Raw genomic sequence first — 18,798 nt, 5'->3', positions numbered from 1 at the left:
GTTGTGAGGTGCTTAGGCTACTTAAGTATGATACTGCATGCCCATTGTGCTTTCCATTTCGTGCTTTTTATTCTCTATGTGGTGCACTTGCAGTGCTAGATTAAAGAAGAGCTCATAGGCCAGCCCAGTCTATCACTACCTATCATGCTAATCGGGAACCGCACTCTCCCTTTTAAAGTGAATGAAATCAATTGATGTCCCATACGTTCAGCATTATTTTAATCAATAAGTGTTTTCTAAATTGCTGTTCTTCTTAAACTGTCTCTTTTTAAATCAGTTGTTGTAAATAGCCTAGTCTTTTTTCCTGTAAATCCATCGCCCCTGATTCATCCGAGTCCTGCTTAGTATGCATGGCCCCAATCATAAGCAACAACCTTATTGTAGCTGAAGCTCTGCATGTGCACTTTTTCTCTCTCAGGAACTGTAAGCCAAGTTGGCGGCTCCACTGGATTATACGGATTCTGTTTACATTTTTATACTTACATTTTTATCCTGACATTATTAATGTTTTTTTAATTAAATTGTTTTTTTAGATATTACAAACTTACACCTTGCCATCCCAAGGCATTGTTTTTGTACCTCTCAAAGAGACCATATCTGAGCAAAGATGATTTAAAAAAAAATGATCCTATTGTTTATGCACATGCACTTTATTGAGTCCTACTTTGCAGCTAATGTAAAGGCCAAAAGTTGTGTGCACACTGTACAACCTTCATTAGGCTGGCGATAAGAGGAGTTGACCTCGCCAATCAAAAATCTCAGATAGGAAATGTATCTTTTTTTCAAAGTATTATCCGGTCTTACATAGCCTAAAGGTTATCATCAGCAAGCTGTATGCAATGCATTGTATTTATTTTACTTGTGCTTTTATGGCTATATAGGCTGAAATAAAGATTTATGATACTGACTTATTATACATAAAAATCAGCAATACTGTTAGCATTGCAATGATCATTGTTGCACATCATATGATCACTGATATAGTCTTCAAACGCTTGAATGAGTCACAGAAACTTTGGACCACATGTCGATAAATGGCGAATCATGTGGTTTTACATGCATGGACTGCTCGGGGATGGGGCCAATAAAGGTACGGGTGTAAATAGAATGCAAAATGCATAAGACATGACAAAACTGGGAGTGCTTTACATGTTGGTGTGTCTTATACATATGTTTATTTGTATTTGTTTTCCCATTTATTTCAGGTCATCAACCTAAAGGAACACATCCAAATTATGGGTGCAAATCCATGTACACTAATTTGTCCACACACAATGTAGTGCTAGTGGTAGCACAACACAACACATAAATATAATTTTTACCTACCAAAGTACATTAGGCAACTAAAGGGTCCTGATGAAAGGCAGTTGATCCATTTTAGGACAATTTAGGGGTGAAACATGTCGACCAAGTGAAAGATTTAGGAATCATAACCTTTCCTACAATCCACTGTTTGTTTTTATCTATTTAACAGCGGCCCAATGAATAAAATAAACACATAGAGGACGCTTAGTTAATTTTAATACTCACCTGAACCTGTTCTTGAATCATTTCTCTGAATGTTTACTGGTAAAGTCACCTTCACCGTGAGGCAAGACAAAAAAGATATCCGGCAAAGTGCCTCCCCTCCACCCGTGGGATCCATTGGGCCTTGCAGAGCCAGCCCAACGGGGAACACAGCCCGATGATGAAGCACGCTACCATTGATAGGTGAGGGTTTGTGCTCCTAAGAGGAGTTTACTATGATGACCTATCAGGTCCAAACTCCTACAACAGAATTTGGATAATTTTAATCTCTAGAGAACACACATCTTTATTGGTTAGATAATTCAGAAAGTGAGGACATGCGCTGGACCGAAATTCCTCTCCGCCCTCAATTTGTTGTAGTCCAACCCAGCTCACAAGAACGCAGCAATACACAAATCTGTCTGGGGGGATTTCTCTGCTCCTGATATCTTCACGAGGCAGGCCTGGGCTTCCCAAATTGGAACCCAGCACCCTCCATGTAATGTACCATTGTAGGCACACTTGGACTCAGTGTACTTTCCCAGAACACATGCTTTTTAATACTGCTACCTCTGGTATTGTACCACTACAGACACACATACATTCAGCACCCACATTCAGTCTACGCACACTTCTCCCTACTGTAGTTCTGTACTGTACCAGGGTGGGCTATTTGCAAACACACATGCACTCTGCCAGCAATAACACTCACCATGCGTGCACTGCACAACATTTCACCCTTCATGTATTGTATTTCGCACAAGCACACATTCATCCAGAACATGCGTTCACTGGGCACATACCGTACTGCACTACATCCCATGTAATGTATTCCTTGCAGGCATACATTTCACCTAGTTCATGCACTAACCACACATGCACTGCACAGTACTGCTCTATCCCTGTACAGCTCTATCCCTATTCTGTACCCTTTCCAGGCACACATGCATCCAGTGCAGTCACTACTCATGTGCTGTGCAGCACTCTTCTTCTACCTGATGTGGGCAGAGGGTGAGTTAAGCACACAGCAGTAGAACTTTTAAAAAGGCGAGTGAGCCTACAGGTCTCACCCCAGTGAAACAGGTTAAAAGGCCATGTTCACCACTATTGATCATTACACTGTATGCTGCCACGACCGTGCTTGTGCTGCTTAACTCTTGGTGAAGGCGGTAGCCTTTCACCACTATGAGGTTAGCACTGGGCTCCCCTCCCTGTCCAACAAGACAGCAATCCTTGAGACAGGACCTATGTCATGGCACACATGCATGATCTGTATGTACCCATGACTAAAAGTCAGCATTAAGGATCCAGACAGCAGTACAGTTGGACACTCAGGGCAGGGGTACATGCCTTCAACCATGCAGGGAACTTTTCAGTCCCAACAGGATATATAGGGGGAACCCAATTGAGCAGAAATTTGGAATTGTTTTCGGAGATTGTCCCTAGATGTACCAGGAACTTCATTATCTGGAAATCTCCTGTGGTGGCTTGGGCGCTGATTCAGTTGGAAGGGGTCATCGGAGCACCCCCGTGGCCGCCCCCTGTGTTCACTGATCCTGTTCCTTGTAAGGGGCCCGAAGCCGCAAACGGTTGCCGAATGGCTGGTGCGCATCTGGGAGTGAGGCCGAGACAGTAGAAGGGACGGAAAAGGAGATTATTGAAGTTTGCTCCCTCGCTGCAGGCTGCCTGACAAAGACCAGTGATAGCGGCCTGCACGGAAAGAGTAGACGCCTGATGCCGCGGGCGGTTGCTGCAGGCTGTGGGTGTCCCGGGAGCGGACTCGACCGCAATTGAACCTGTTCGGGAGGTAGACAAGGCTCGCCAGAGAACCCGTGAGAGTGGGCGGTGGGAGAGGTAGAGCGTCCCCTGACTGGCCGGCCGTGGCTGCCTGACCCTAAAAATGGCGGTGCGTGAGACACCGTCTGCATCGTGGTGAGGCCAATCACACACTGGAACTGTCTTTCCTCCATACAGCGCATCCTAGGGAGAATTGGAGCGCTAGCTGACCTGAACTGACCGGAGATATTGGTGCCGGAGAGCAGAGTGCGGACCCAGTAAGGAGTGCAGCAGGTGAAAGGGAGCACATGGGATCTGCGGCATGCTAGGGGCGTAAAGAACGCGAACGGCCAGGAGACAGGTGAAGTTTACCTGGATGGTGTGGCGCTGCCTGGTACACGGTCAAGTAAACAGAGGTGAGAGCGCCTGATGACTGGAGATACCCTCTGAGCGCTGAGGGAACCATCACCGGGGGATACCTGTAGGTGCGGAGCAGATCTTTATTGCATCTGGTTACTGAGACAAGTGTGGGAGTGGATTGGTGTTGCTTAAGGAGGCCTGCTCTGTGGACTGAACTGCTGTCAGTGAAGAGGCTCCACGCTTGGGAGCGTGGGGAGCTGGGGCTACCTGCTGAAGGGGACACGCGAGGCAACTTCCCTAGCAACCTATATATGCTCTGATGCTGTAACTGGGCGGGGTCCGCACCACCGCAACAGGCAGGGAGTTCTTTCTACTGCAGGGAGGACGACACAGACTTACCTCAGTCCTGATACCATACAGTGACAAGGGCTTTTGCTCCGGGAGGGTCCGCACCCTGCATGCTCGAGACACTTGGGATGACTTCTTGGGGAACCTCTGAGGAGGGACCATCGGACCAACATACTTTTAACAAAGCGTAGATGATACCAGTCCGGCGGGAGTGAAGCCGCAACGCCATCTAGCCGAGGAGGGTGGGCTTATAGACCGCCCTTACACAACGTACCACTGCCACCAACGGATCACAAGATGGGCAGAGTGTCCAGGAAAAAGGGTTTGAGGTCCTGCGGATGGAAGAGTTGGACAGCATACTAATGACGACGACGCTGCCACTGGAGGGCGAGGGCCTGGTCAGGCTGGAGACCCCTCACTGGGGGACATCATGCAGGCCATTATAGCTTTGCGAGAGGCATTTGGGGTGAGGATGGACGCCATTGGGTCGGATCTTTCCCTACTGAAAGATGACCTCCGAAAACTCAAAGAGAGAGTAGTGACCAACGTAACTGACATGAGAGACATACCGGACACGGTCGCCAACCTGCAAACCTCACTGAAAGAGTGGTGAATAGGGTCAAGGTGCTGGAGATGAGGGCTGAGGACAAAGAAGGACGCTCAAGGCAAAATAATCTCCGCATCATAGGCGTTCCAAAATGCGAAGAAGGAGCTGATGCAGTCCAGTTCTTTATAACCTGGCTCAAAACGGAGTTGGCACCGAAGGGACTAACCCCTTTCTGCGTGCTGGAACAGGCGCACAGGGTACCGGCTCGCCCGCCTAAACCTGGGGAACCGCCCCGTCCATTGGTGGTGAGACTGCTGCATTATTGGGATCGGGACTTCATACTGCAGAGGGCCCCGGAGCAACAGAATTCACAGATCGGGAACAGTAGGGTTCCAGACTATACTAGAGAAGTAAAAAAGGCAGAGAACCTCCTTCTTGGCTGTCAAGCGCAAGTTACGACAGCTTCATCTCTCCTACGCCATGCTGTTTCCAGCCCGCCTTCGGGTGACTGCGGATTTGGAAACGCACTTCTTCCTCACCCCGCAGGCTGCTTGGGATTGGTTGGAAACCCGTAGTGGGGCTAGCACACGTTCACCACAATCGACCTCTCCTAGAACCTGGCTGCCCACCACGTCGCCAGTACAGAGGCCCATCTCCCCTGCTGATCGTCGCCAGGAACGAGACAGAGCAGTACTGGCAGTGGCGCCCACTAGTCAAGGCGAAGTCAGTCTGCATAGCAAAGACTCGGACAACGGGAGAGTCGGAGTGGAGAGTTCGGGATCGAGCAGTGCGCAGGGATTCCCCGATACTGAACTACCAGACGTGACTCCGCAGACAGCGGATGGGCTATTTTGGTGATTGGACTGCAGAGGGTATGTGGCACAAGATGGTAGGATACCTGTTGTGACTCTGGGGCCTAGAATCCCAACCAACACAGTGAAGGGGTGTCTACATGAGTTGTGGGGTCCTAATGGGAGTATTAGCTGCAACCGGGGGCGGGGGGTGGTTCTGGGGCCAGCGGGGGAGAGCCAAGCACCACCTTCTTTTTCTGGTTCTTTGTATGATTGACTTTGTTTGGATGGGGGCTTGTTTTTGTGTACCTGTCCTGGGGAAGGGGAGTTGGGCAAAGTGTGGAGATTGGGGTGGGTGGGTGGGAGTCAGACATGTCACTCTGGGCGCTCTTTGTGGTCAGGACCTAGAATTGGAGCCATGGGTACCACCGTAGGAATCAAAATTATGACCTGGAATGTTAGGGGGATGCACACCCTGGGCCGGCGGCACAAAATACATGCCTACCTGGCAAGAAGAGGAGTGCAAATTGCATTGTTACAAGAAACCCACTTGATGACTGCAGAAAGGGCAGCACTACAATGCCGTTGGAGGGGGCAGGTGTTTCATACTACGTATTCGGCCTTTGCAAGAGGGACCTTGGTGTGGGTATGGGCAGGGGTGCCATTCCTATGTGTCCGGCAGATTATTTACACTGAAGGCCGATTCACAGTAGTGGTGGGGCGCCTTGATGGCCGGGATATTACCGTAGGAAGTATATATGCTCCTAATATCGAACAACCTGCTTTCTTTGCACAATTATCGCAGAAATTGGCGACGACCTTGACAGGTCCTGTACTTCTGGTTGGAGATTTTAATTGCATTACTGAGGTAGCCCTGAATCGCTCCCATCCACCGCTCCCTGATGCTCCCACGCATAGGATTGCAGAAGTCAGACGGGATTGGCAACGGCACTGGGGACTAACGGACACTTGGCGGGCTCATCATCCAGGGGAACGGGACTACTCTTATTTCTCAGCTCTACATGAGCTGCATGTACGGCTGGATTCTATCCTTTGTTCCCCAGATGTGCACATGGCGGTCACGCTGAGTGAGTACTTAGCCAGAACGATATCTGACCACAATCCATTACTGGTGTCCCTGAACTGGGATTGAATTAGGTCCACAGTTCCTAGTTGACGTCTTCACCCGGAGACACTGGAAGATCAGGTCTTTCGGACTACCTTAGGTACTGCTATAGAGGAGTACTTTCAGAACAACACTAACACGATCAATAGCAGGCATGCTGAATGGGATGCGTTTAAAGTAGTGATACGAGGTCGATGCATCGGGGAAGCGGTGGAAGTTCGCAGAACCTTACTGGATGATGTACAGAAGGCATAACAACGGCTCAGGGAAGTAGAAAGAGATTGGCCCGAACCGGAGGATAGACAGGAGGACTTCATGGCGGCCAGGGAAGGGATGGTGGCACAAGTAGAGCGGTTAAGGTGTTTTAATTATCGGGCATACACGGCACGGACACACGCGAAGAGGGACAAATCTGGGGCACTGTTGGCTTGGCTGGCCAACCCAGCACGCAGGGGGACACCGATTTTAGAGCTGCGGGGTGAGGATGGCAGCAGGCTATCAACTCACAGTTTCTGTAATACTACACTACTCTGTATCAAAGTCGGTTAGATCCCAGGGTACTGGAGGAGGAGGGATTTCTGGACATAGAACTCCCACAGGTTGAGGAGGAGGATGCAGAGGTCTTAGGCTGGGCAGTGGAGCCAGGAGAGATCAGAGGAGCCATAAGGCATATGGCCAGGAACAAAACTACCGGTACTGATGGGCTACCAACTGAGTTTTATGCCACATATGCGGATCTATTGGTCCCCCATCCAGTAGCACTCTACAACAGATCAAAGCAAAATGGCTGCCTACCTTGTTCAACTAGAGAAGAAGTAATCTTACTGCTCCTCAAACCGGATAAGCCGGAGTGGGATCGCCCCACCTATCGTCCTCTCACCATGCTTAACCTAGATTATAAGATCTTAAGTAGTATTCTGGACAGTCGATTGATGACTTATATGACTGCACTTGTGCATATGGACCAGGCTGGGTTTATACCTTCCCCGAATATGGTTATGAATATACGAAGACTGTGTCAACTGGTACATGGCTCGGCGGATGGGGGGGGGAGAGGCGTGCATTCTATCGATTGATATTGAAAAGGCCTTCGATAGTCTCGAGTGGCCATACCTGTTCAGGGTCTTGCGGGCATTTGGACTAGGCGAGGGATTTGTGGCTTGGACGAGGATTCTGTATCACCTCTCAACTGCCAGGGTTCGTACGGGGAAGTGATTTCAAAAGCCTGCATCGTGGGCAGGGGGGCGAGGTAGGGATGCCAGCTCTCTCCCCTCCTGTTCGCTCTGGAAATGGAACCACTAGCTGTCCATGCAAGATCGGGCGGTATTACAGGGGCTTGGACGGGATGGGTTGGCACACTATATTGCCCTATACGCAGATGACCTCTTAATGTTCCTCGCCAATGCTGACGTGGAGTTACAGGGGGCCCGGGAATTGCTGGCCAGACTAGGACGGACGTCGGGGCTCAGAGTTAACTGGAATAAGACATGTCTTTTCCCGGTCCGTGGGGGTCGGGATGAACCGCCGGAGGGACTGGAGGTGCGCTGGGAAAACAGCTGCTTGCCTTATTTAGGAGTTAGAATTTATCAGGAGGCTTCTGACTTTTTCGAAGGCAATATAGGAAGGGCACTAAGAACTACCAGGCGCAGTTTTGACTTTTTGGGGACCCTGCCTCTCTCGGTAGTGGGGAGAGTGGCGTTGTTAAAGATGGTAACCCTGCCCCGACTACTTTACTATTTTGGCTCACTGCCTTCATGGGTGCCTAGAAAATATTTTACCCAACTAAACACCATGGCTACGGGATTTCTGTGGGGCTCTGGGAGACGTAGAGTGGGGCTAACCACCATGATGCGCCCTAGACAGGAGGGAGGATTAGCGGCCCCAGATTTTGAGGCATATTACCACGTGCCCCAATTTCAGTGGATGGCGGGGAGGCTGCGTGCAGGTGAAGACCAGAGGGGCATGGACCCGGGCCTTCGCCAGCTCTCTCGGACTCTTCTCCAGCTGCCGTTACGTGAAAGGGGGGTACCGAGAGATTTGTGGGTGGTGCGTCAATGTTGGAACCGTGCCACCAGAAGAATTAAGGCGGGCCCTTCGTATGCCCCTGAGATTCCATTATGGCTCTGTGAGGCGTTGCCGCATTGGGGGGATTGGCAGAGGCGACGGAATTGGGGAGATATAGGGATCTCCAATATTGGAGACCTCTATGAAGATGGTACTCTTATACCCTTCCAAGACCTTATGAACTACCCAGGCAAGATTTTCTCTTACATGCGGCATTGACGGCAGCCATTCGTAAACATTGGAAGAAGGGGATGGCGGAACCGCCGACCTTCCTCCCCCGCCAGCATGTGGTCTCTTCAGCAGGGACGGTCAAGGCGGTTTCCTGTCTGTATCGGCGAATTATACAGGGGTTCAGAACACCACTAGAGGGGCTGCGCATTAAATGGGAAGCAGACCTGGGGACACCCATAGGGGAAAAGCCGTGGGAGACACTGATGGAACGGGCGTGGAAATGCTCTAGAAACTTGAGATTTCAATTAATACAGTTTTATGTGTTCCATCGAGCGTATCTCACTCCTCACAAAATTAATGAGTTTTTCGGATCCCATACAGCCTGCCCACGGTGCAAACTAGAAAATGCCAAATTTGTACACATGTTCTGGGAATGCCCACTGCTTCGCGAGTTTTTGGGGGAAGTAACGGCCAAATTGGGTGAGTTAACATATAGAGAGATCCAGCAGAACCCGGGTTTTTGCCTGCTACATTGGCTCCCCCACACTGCCCGTAATAAGGTTACCAGTAAATTTATAGATTTAGGATTAGTCCTGACTAAAAGAGAGATTACTAGTCATTGGAAAGCGGTCACTGCACCTAATGCTTCACGATGGCTGCGAGAATTCATTAAGTGGGCTTATTGCGAGGGGACGTTTAGATTACGAATGGCTGAGAGAACTAATAACGACAAATTGTTGGACGCAGCTAGGTCGTGGGTAGCGATAGTGAGAGGACTTGCTCAAGAGCCCAACAGATGACTATGACTGATCTTCTGAAGGGGGGGACCGGTACTCGGGAACTGGAACGTTGCCTTTGTTGAGTGGGAAGGTTGGATGTCTGGTAGTGCGAATGGTATGAGAGCATCCCCTTAAGTGGAAGCTTACTTCCTGACATGGTGGTTCCGAATGGGCTGTGAGAGTGAGTGGGGTGCGATGCACAGGGGTACAGAGTATAGCGGCATGTCTGACGGGGGAACTGGAAGGGCTGGAGGTGGGAGAAGGGTAGGGGGGAGTTGTTATTTTGTTATTCCATTGAATGTGGGGAGCACTGTCGGCTGGTTGGTCAACCACAGGACAGTGGGCAGAGGCGAAGACATCGACGAGGAAGAAATGACTACGACAGTGGTACTATAGTTGTTCACGATGTTTCTGATTGAGATGTACTGTGCCTTATATCCTCAAGATATTGACCATTATGTAACTGTAATAACTGAATAAAATGTGTTTACAAAAAAAAAAGAAATCGGGAAATCTCCTGTTCTGTCTTGAGTGAGATAATATTGCTGGCAACGAATTACTGCCAGCATATTTCCTTTTGTGTTCCACATGCGCCACTTGGCCGTCCTCATCTGAAATGGACCTCTCAGATTCAGAGTATTCTAAGGAACAGCATGTGGACTGTTTCTGAATACTTTCTCTTTTATGGTAACAATCATCTCCAAAATAATTTGCCTTAATTTATTTTCGTTATACCCCTTCTTTTTTCTCTTTGCAGGGCAGTGGACCTGAATCTTGAAGATATATAGATGGAGACTCGACATAGTACCTTTTTTTGTATGTTTCACCATCTTAAAATCCCAAAACAAATCACAAGGGGAAATAGCCAAAGTGTTCTTGCCGCCCTACTCCTGTTATTATATATACACACAGAGGCTTCTCTTCCCTGGGGAAACTGCAGCAGATTGCACAAGTTCAGAAGGCTGCCACTGTTCTCCAAGAGATGACACATTTCTCAAAATCACCTTGCCCCACCTTAAATAAGTGTGGTGAAACATGACTTTGAACAAGGACATGGCACACTCACCTTCAATTGATTTCGCCAGAAAGAAAATACAATATAAAATGACCGGCTCTGTCACCACAGTAAGTTCCTTTTGCATAAAATTGCTAGAGGGATTCATGCACTCCATTGATAAACGTCATGGTTGTTCCTGCGAGCCTATCGGGGACAAACAACAGGAACTACAAAATGGAGGCGCAAGCCCCCACCAGGTCCTCCTCAGCATGTCCTGAACTCCTCATCTCGTCTGAGACAAAATAATCTGGGGGGAAAAATGCTAGATCATTTTGTTGCGCTCAGGGGTGTTTTCATTTGCAGTTTTTTCCGTCTTAAGTTTGATTCCCCATAAAAAATAATGATGGGGACAAGGACACTTTGCCGGTTGAGAACCAGGGAACGAGAATTCAGATTGTGAAGCAATGTCAAAATATATCCCACGTGTTTCGACCTTTTTAGAAATAAGTTTATGTGTGCGCTACTGTACTTAACACAACAAAGCCTGGCCGTGATTACCCTTTCATTATAAAATGTAGCAAGCTGATTTTACACATTCATGCTCACTTCCTAGCAAGAAATGGAGAAAACTAACAGAAACGTCATTATTTCGTTCAATTTAAAATGGAAAAAAAAACATTTCCTACTTTGTTAAACACACCAAAACAGAGGAAATTACGTTTGCCCCGTTTTGCAATGAGCAAAAATATTTATTGTAATATGGAACAGAACATAAAATATCTGTAGACATTCAAAACATAGAAGAGTCGTCCCTCTATGTTTACACCAGTGCAACATGTTTGAAATCTGTCACAGGTACCAGGCCTTCACAAACGTCATCACTACTTCACCACGTTAATATGTTGATCACATTTTGACAGTTATTTGGGATGTCAAGATGTGCTCATAATAACTTCCCCGCTTACAGAAATTCACTTCTGCTGTATCTCGTTAACGTGCAGCAATATCAAATAGCGTCTGCTGAAACATGTTTGCCTCTCATATTAAATAAAGCAAGCTGGTCGTCTGGATTGTTCATCATGGCTAACCAAGGGCCTAGCCGTGTTTCCCTCCCTTTCAAGGTAATTTTGTGTAAATCGAAAGCGTGCCAAAGATACGCCATGTTCGTTACCACCCAAGCGGTAGACTGGAGCTGTGTGTGATGGATGTTCTGAGTCCGCTATTTGTCAAAATATTTTTCTACCACTTTTCACGAGCTCAGCTATGCGAAAGGTAAATTGGAAAAAAATTAAAAATAAACAAAGTATTCTGTGACTGAGCTGCACATGACAGACTTCTGAGACCCGAGTTTGTCTGCTTCATCTTCCCTTCACCGTGTCTATATTAAATCATGTTAAACCATAACACAGTCTTTCTTCTGTGTTTTTCTTGGTTATGGAAAAAGTCGCGCACCCAAAAATTTAAATGTGGAAGATTTTTAAATTAAACCTGGTCATAGAGCACATGTTATTATGCTATACTACTTCATTCAATATTTTGAAAATATTTGAAGTTATTCTGCCAACGGCACTACCGAGTTTAAGGGGTCACTTAGAGTTTGTCGATGTGAGGAATCCACCAGAAAGCAGTAGTTGTACAAACCCCTTAAACTCTCGATTCATGCTCCCCACTTGGAGGTGGGAAAGCACAAGTTTTTGCCAGTGGAGCCTAAAGACACAACACACAGGAATCAACAGTAATGATCCTCATGCCCTGTGAGAAAATCCCCAGTGCATCAGGGCCACCAGTGGTGTAACATCACTTGAGGAGGCCCCCCTGCAAAGTACATGGAAGGGCTCCAGACCCAGTCACTAGCATTCAGGCCAGAGGCCCGCCTGGAACTCGCCCCACCCTCACCGCGGGGGGGATGTGGGGGCTATTGATATGCCGCTGAAGTTCACTTCTTTTTGTTTTTCAATAACAAACTCCTTCCACTTTGGAGTTTATTGTCTAAAAACAAAAACAAAAATTCTGACAGGGTGCATCAAACATAATGTTCACTCGGCAACAGCAGCTTCACTGAAGGCACAGAGATTCTCACAAAGCTGGCAGGGATCTCTAAATAATCTGGAGGGTCTTTCACTACTTGGAAGGATAGCAGTCACTTGCCAGACCCCCTTGGATCTTGACTGTTGCTAAGTTAGCTCCTGATCATACTTGTCATAAGAAATTACCTGCTGCCATGTTAGTCCCTGTTTCAATGAGTGGATAGAGTGTAGTCTGAGTGTGGCAGCTGGGAGTTTTATTGTTGACAGTAAATGCCTCCAGGAAAGTTTGGGCAAGGTTCCCATTCCTGGTTTTGCATGTGTGTGCATGCATGCATGTGTGTGTACGTGCATACATGTCTGCATGAGTGTTTGTATGTGCCTCTTTTCAGGGCTCAGACCTTATGTTGGCCAATAATATAGCCTTAGAGCCTGACATAGCGGGCTCTACCGGCCATTAAAGGCCCACTCCAGGCAGTGGGCCTGTAAAGGCTGGTAGAGCCCGCTACAGAGTGCTTTAAGTCTATTAGAACATTACATCCTTAGAGTGCAGAATTTTCTAATTTGTAAAGCAAAAGCCACATGAAGCCCAAGGGGGTTGAAATCCACTCAGGCTTTGTGAGGCCTTTGTTCACAGCAACAGCTGTGTACAAACATTGATTGGAATGTTGATGCTCTGGGCTTCCATCAGCCAGTAGAAGCTCAGAGCACTCTATAGTTTTAAATTTTTAAAATTTTCCTTATTTAATTCAATTTTATATAGTGCAGACTTTACCCAAAAGAGTCAGAGCACTTCACAATAGAACCAAGTACATTCCATGAGGAAATGTACATACTTACATGTTACAGATACAAACGAGATAGATGAAAAAGTAAAATAAAACAATAGGTGGCAGTCACACAAAACTCCAAAACGCATTAGAATTATGATCGTAAAGGTATAGATTACATATTTACAACATTGTAAGAACTTCCTTGAGGGACATGAAAAGGGATGTATTAATTCTGGAAGTGTCTTTGGAAGAGGAGAGATTTGAGGGCAGTTTTGAAAGTCAGGGTAGAGGTGGTGGTACGGAGTAGTGGAGGAAGCGAGTTCCAGATTCTAACCACATTGCCTGAGAAGGATTGAGCCATCAATCTTTCCCTTTTGAAGGTGGGGGGGCTCAAGCAGTAACTTTTCTGCATTGCATGAGGGTCTAGAGCCTCCAGAGATTTTAAGTTTATTTGCCAGGTATCAAGGGGAGGAAGTGTGAAGGCTTTATGGGTGTGTTATATGGGCATTAGGGTCATTGTCGACATAGCTAAGTTAGCATGAGCTTTGCTGCCATAATGCTGCTTTTGCGCACGTTCCTACATGCTCTTTATGTTTGCAAGACTCAGTTTATGCCTTTCACATGAGAACTGTCTGCTTTTCACGTTCTCTGCTGAGTTCCTGGAGTTTAGTCTGAACACGATGTGAAGGTCGAAAAACAATGCCCCTTGTTATTCTGTTCTGGTCAGTCCCTAGCACCTAGACATAACCTGCTAAAACACAGCTGAACTGCTGGAGACTCATGCTTGGATATTACGAGGATGCATGTTTTTTGAACACACACTTAGAGAGAGCTCTTTCGATGGAGAAGAGCTATGCGGTTCCTATGATGTAAACCTTCAATCTAGGCTTTGAGGTATGGGGTTTGCTGAAAAAGCCCAGAGATCTTCTGTTTATATCATAAACTTCTTCCAGTCAAGGGGGTGGTGGTTAGGCCTTATAGTCCATTGTCCTCTGTCTTTATATAATGATTTCCCCCTTTGTACTCTATGGAATTGTAACAATGCTAACTGTTTTGAGTTTATGCATTTTGCTGCTGGTAGTGGCTTGTATACTGTATTGTAGACCACAATAGTTAAAATAAATATTTTAAACTATTACAGTGACTCTGCCATTTCTTATTGTGGACAAGTACGAGTGAGCGAGCAAGAGACTATGGGGGCAGATGTATCAAACGTTTTTTTTTGTCGCAAAGTCTACGATTTGCAAAGTAGCAGGGTTTGTGACAAAAAAAACGGAAAATGCGATGTATCATTGAAATCGCATCGCAAACTTAAGGAATCGCAAATTTTGCAATTCCTTAATTTTGCGTCAGCATTTAAGGAATCACAAATTGCGATTCCTTAAATGCTATGTATGAAGCATTCAAGTTTTGCGAATTTACACGAAGAAGTCGTAAATTACCACCAACTTGTAGTTGGTGGTAATTTGCGATTTCTTTCACAAATGCACTTTTTGGCGTTTGTAAAGGTGCCATGTGGCGCTCATGTGCGCCATATGCGCACACATGTAAATGTCAGGGGTGCAGCAGGGTGTCCTTAAGACACCCATACACCCTTGAAATTATTCTCAATTTGCGATTAGCAACTTGCGAATCGCAAATTGAGAATAACTTCACATTCATTCCTATGGGCCTCCTGGCCCATAGAAATGAATGGGAAATGATTCCTTATTTGCGAATTCACAATTTGCTATTCGCAAATAAGGAATTTTAGGAAATCGATAAAAAATTGCGATTTTGTAGATACATACCATTTTGCAATTCTCAAATAGCGATTCTCAGAAAATCGCTATTTGAGAATCACAAATAGGTATTTTGATACATCTGCCCCTATGTCTTGCTACCGCGATTCCTGAGAGAGTCAGGAATGTTGTGTTCTGGGTTGTCTAATCATTTGTAGCTTCGTGGTTTTGGAGAAGAACAAATGAGACAATATAGCTAGTCGGTTTAGGGATTTTGGGCCAGATGTATCAAAGGGTTTTGCCCATTCTGTGTCTGTGGGGAAATGTGTTGATACATATGGCCCTTTGAGTACTAAGGTGGTAGGTTGGTACACCCCTATACAGGAGGTCCTGTTTTTCTGCGCATAGTTCTGTGTAGGTGCGGAATCCCTGCAACAGGTGATACAGGCAGTCTTGTAGATTGGCCTTGCTTTAATGGGAAGCAATCGAAGAGAAAACAGTATGAGTATGATGTGGTCGCTTTTTTTTTCTTTCTTTTGGCCCCAAATACAAAACACGCCGCTGAATGGAGTATGGATTTGAGAGGGGAAAGGTGGGATTTGGGGAGGCCAGCAAGCAGAGAATTGCAATAGTCAAATCCAGAGAGAACCAGAGATTGGACCAAGGTTTTAAGGTCTTGCTCCGGAAAGAACCAATGAATCCCCCAGAGAAGGTGCAGTTGGTAACGTGCATTCTGTGCAATAGAATTGATGTGGGAGTGTAGATTGAGCCTTTTGTCAAGAATGGCCCCAAGGGATTTAGTGCTGTCGACAATGATATGTTTGTTATTCAGTAAAGCCAGCTTATCCATCCACAGATTGAACAGGAAGAGGAGAGAATGAGGTAGAGAGGAGGAGGAATTCAGTTTTGGAGGGATTCAGAATGAGTTGATGAGCTAACATCCAGTTTTGAATGGAGCTGAGAGTAGTGTTGAGGGATGAGATGTGGGCGAAAGACACCTTAAGGTAGATTTGGGTGTCATCGGCATAGAGGTGGTAAAGTATCTCAGATTTACTTAAGAGATTTCCCAATGGTTCCAAGTAAAGATTAAACAAAGTGGGTGCGAGAATAGATCCTTGAGGGACACCGTGACCTATCACCATTGAAGACGAACGGCTGCTCGCTATTTTAATCACTTGAGATCTGTCCGAGAGGAATGAAGCAAACCATTTAAGCACTGTGACTTCCAATCCCATTCTGTTTTAAAGTGTTTTGGGGAGTGTTGTGATTAAGAGTGTCAAAGGCTGCAGAAAGGTCTAGAAGAATCAAAAGACAAGACTCCCCTGAGTCAAGTACATGAAGGGCATTGTCGATCACTTGCAGCAGGGCTGTTTCAGTGCTGCAGTCTTGCATGAAACCAGATTGGAATTTGTCGAGAAGATTGTTATCCTTAATATGTAGGGAAGTTGTTTCGCTACACATCTTTCTGTGATTTTTGCAAGAAAAGGGAGGATGGTGATGGGGCGCAAGTTGGTGAGGTCATTTGCATCAGTAGAGGGTTTTTTAAGAAGTGGGGTAACCTGTCCCAATCGCTGCTAGGTCTTTTCCCTCCTGTGCTAAGCCTTTTTTTGGCTAATTTGGGTAGTTCATGCTTAGCCCTTGTAACTTTTTGACCACATAAGGTATGCACACCATATTTGCGTCCTTTCCTTCCAACATCATGGGGATTCTAAAGGTATAAACAAAAGGAATCCTACCAGAGGAGACGTGTGTCCCAAAGGATAGGGGAACACTCAGTGTTTGTTAAAATACCCCTCACACACCAAAAGGCCCCTTGGTGTCATGCTTCATCATCGGGGTCTTCGCACCCCTCTAACGGGATGCGGCGTGCTACGACCTACGACTACGCGGGAGCACTGACAAATGGCTATGTGTGGTGTGTGTGGTGCACGTGATAAAGTAAATAATGTGAGTGGTGGTTGTGACTGGTTAAAAAGTACCTGGCTCGTAGGTAAAAGAAAAATTTATTCAAAACCCCGGGCTGGCACTGTTAAAAGAAGTGAAGTGTGAGGTAATCTCTGTTGTGTTAATGAACAGTACCTCTTGTGTGCGTCGACATGTTTCGGAGCAAACGCTCCTTCTTCAGGACGGGAGCACAACTTCCCCACCATACTCAAGTTTTTCTATTTAGCAACTCAAAAATTAAGTGTTATTTAACAAAAAGTGATAATTTTTAAGTGATAAAAAGGCTATAATGTGCCTACAGCGGTTTTTGGCTCAGGATACATGCAGTTGCATGACTTCATAAATATGGTTTGCTTGCTTCATGAGCTCACACGGGCGTCTGGGGGTTGATTGCTACTTTGTGCAATAGACCGGGGACGAGTGTTCGACGTCTTTCCCCACACGCAGCACCGCTCGAATGTGGAGTGAGAATCCTACTCATTTACTCTACCTCCCTTCTTTGTTAACTTCGGATTCTAAAGGTACCCAGGGTTTGTGGCTTTCCCTGGAGGGGAGTCAGAAATTAGCCAAAATACAGCGAATTTTTTTTTTATCGGAAAAAAGTGCTGCAAATGAAAGCGCCCATTTTTTTCCCTGCATATGGTATCAACAAAGGGTTTGTGGGGCTGAAATCAAAATTTTCCCAGCTTTTAGGGACTGACAGACTTTTGTCAGAAAACCAAACTTTTTTACACAGTTTTGGCATTTTACTGGGACATACCGTATTTTTCTATTTTGTGTGCTTTCAACCTTCTTCCAGTTAATGGTAGAAATGGGTATGAAAGCAATACTGGATCCTGAAAAGCTATACATGTTAGAAAAGGAGACAAAATTCTGAATTCAGCAAGGGGTCATTTGTGTAGATCCTTCAAGGTTTCTTTATAGAAACTAACAGTTGAATATAGGAAAAATTAAAAATTAGTTAAAAAAAAAACATTTGTGCCAATGCTTTCACCTGTAACTTCTTTTAATTATGACAGCTATTTGAAAGCAATATACTGTTAGATCCGCTGGACCTTTCTGGTTGTGGGGAAATATAGGACTTGTAGGTTCACCAAGAACCCAACAAACCCAGAGCCAATAACTGAGAAGCGTCTTGCAATGGTTTTTTATTATGTAAACGGGATATAGCAATTAATTTGGGAAAATATATACATGGAAAAATCGGTATGAAAAACACCTATGTATTTCTGAAATTGGAACAAAATATAGAGTTTAGAAACAGTACTTATTTGCACATTTCCGAAATTGTGAGTACCCATACTAGCATGAGAATTATAGGACATTTTTCAAAGTGACTTCTTTTTTACACATTGGGCCATATTCTCAAGAATTTATCGCCGAGTTATTATCGCCGAGTTATCTGCACTTTATCGCAGCCAAAGTGGCGATAAATTTATCGCCCCATTCACAAGCTGGTACTAACAGCTGATAACACCAGTTTACCCTGCGATAGCAACCGCAAAAAACATCGCCACAGATGACCCTGCAACTATCGCTAATGAGATGCAGAGTAGGCGTTCCAGTGCAAAAAGCCGCGACAACACCATTCTGCAAAATTCACAACGGCCAGCCCGATGCGATAAGAACCCAAAACAGGCAATAAGGTGCGTTAGCAACAGGAATTCAACAACTGCTCTGACCTGGTGTAAGTCAGATGACAAACTGCACCAGAAAAGGGAGCCAAGCCCAAAGCCACACCTGAAGAACAACAGATGCCATGGAGCCAACGATCATGCAGCTCGGACAGCCAAAAGGGCCACAACACCCTCCGCCACAACCCCCAGGAAACCCCCACACACCCCCACACCCCCCCAGACATGATATGTTAC

Source organism: Lissotriton helveticus, chromosome 6 (genome assembly GCF_964261635.1).
Source record: "Lissotriton helveticus chromosome 6, aLisHel1.1, whole genome shotgun sequence".
Lineage (NCBI taxonomy): Eukaryota > Metazoa > Chordata > Amphibia > Caudata > Salamandridae > Lissotriton > Lissotriton helveticus.
Note: the sequence above shows the minus strand (reverse complement) of the source record.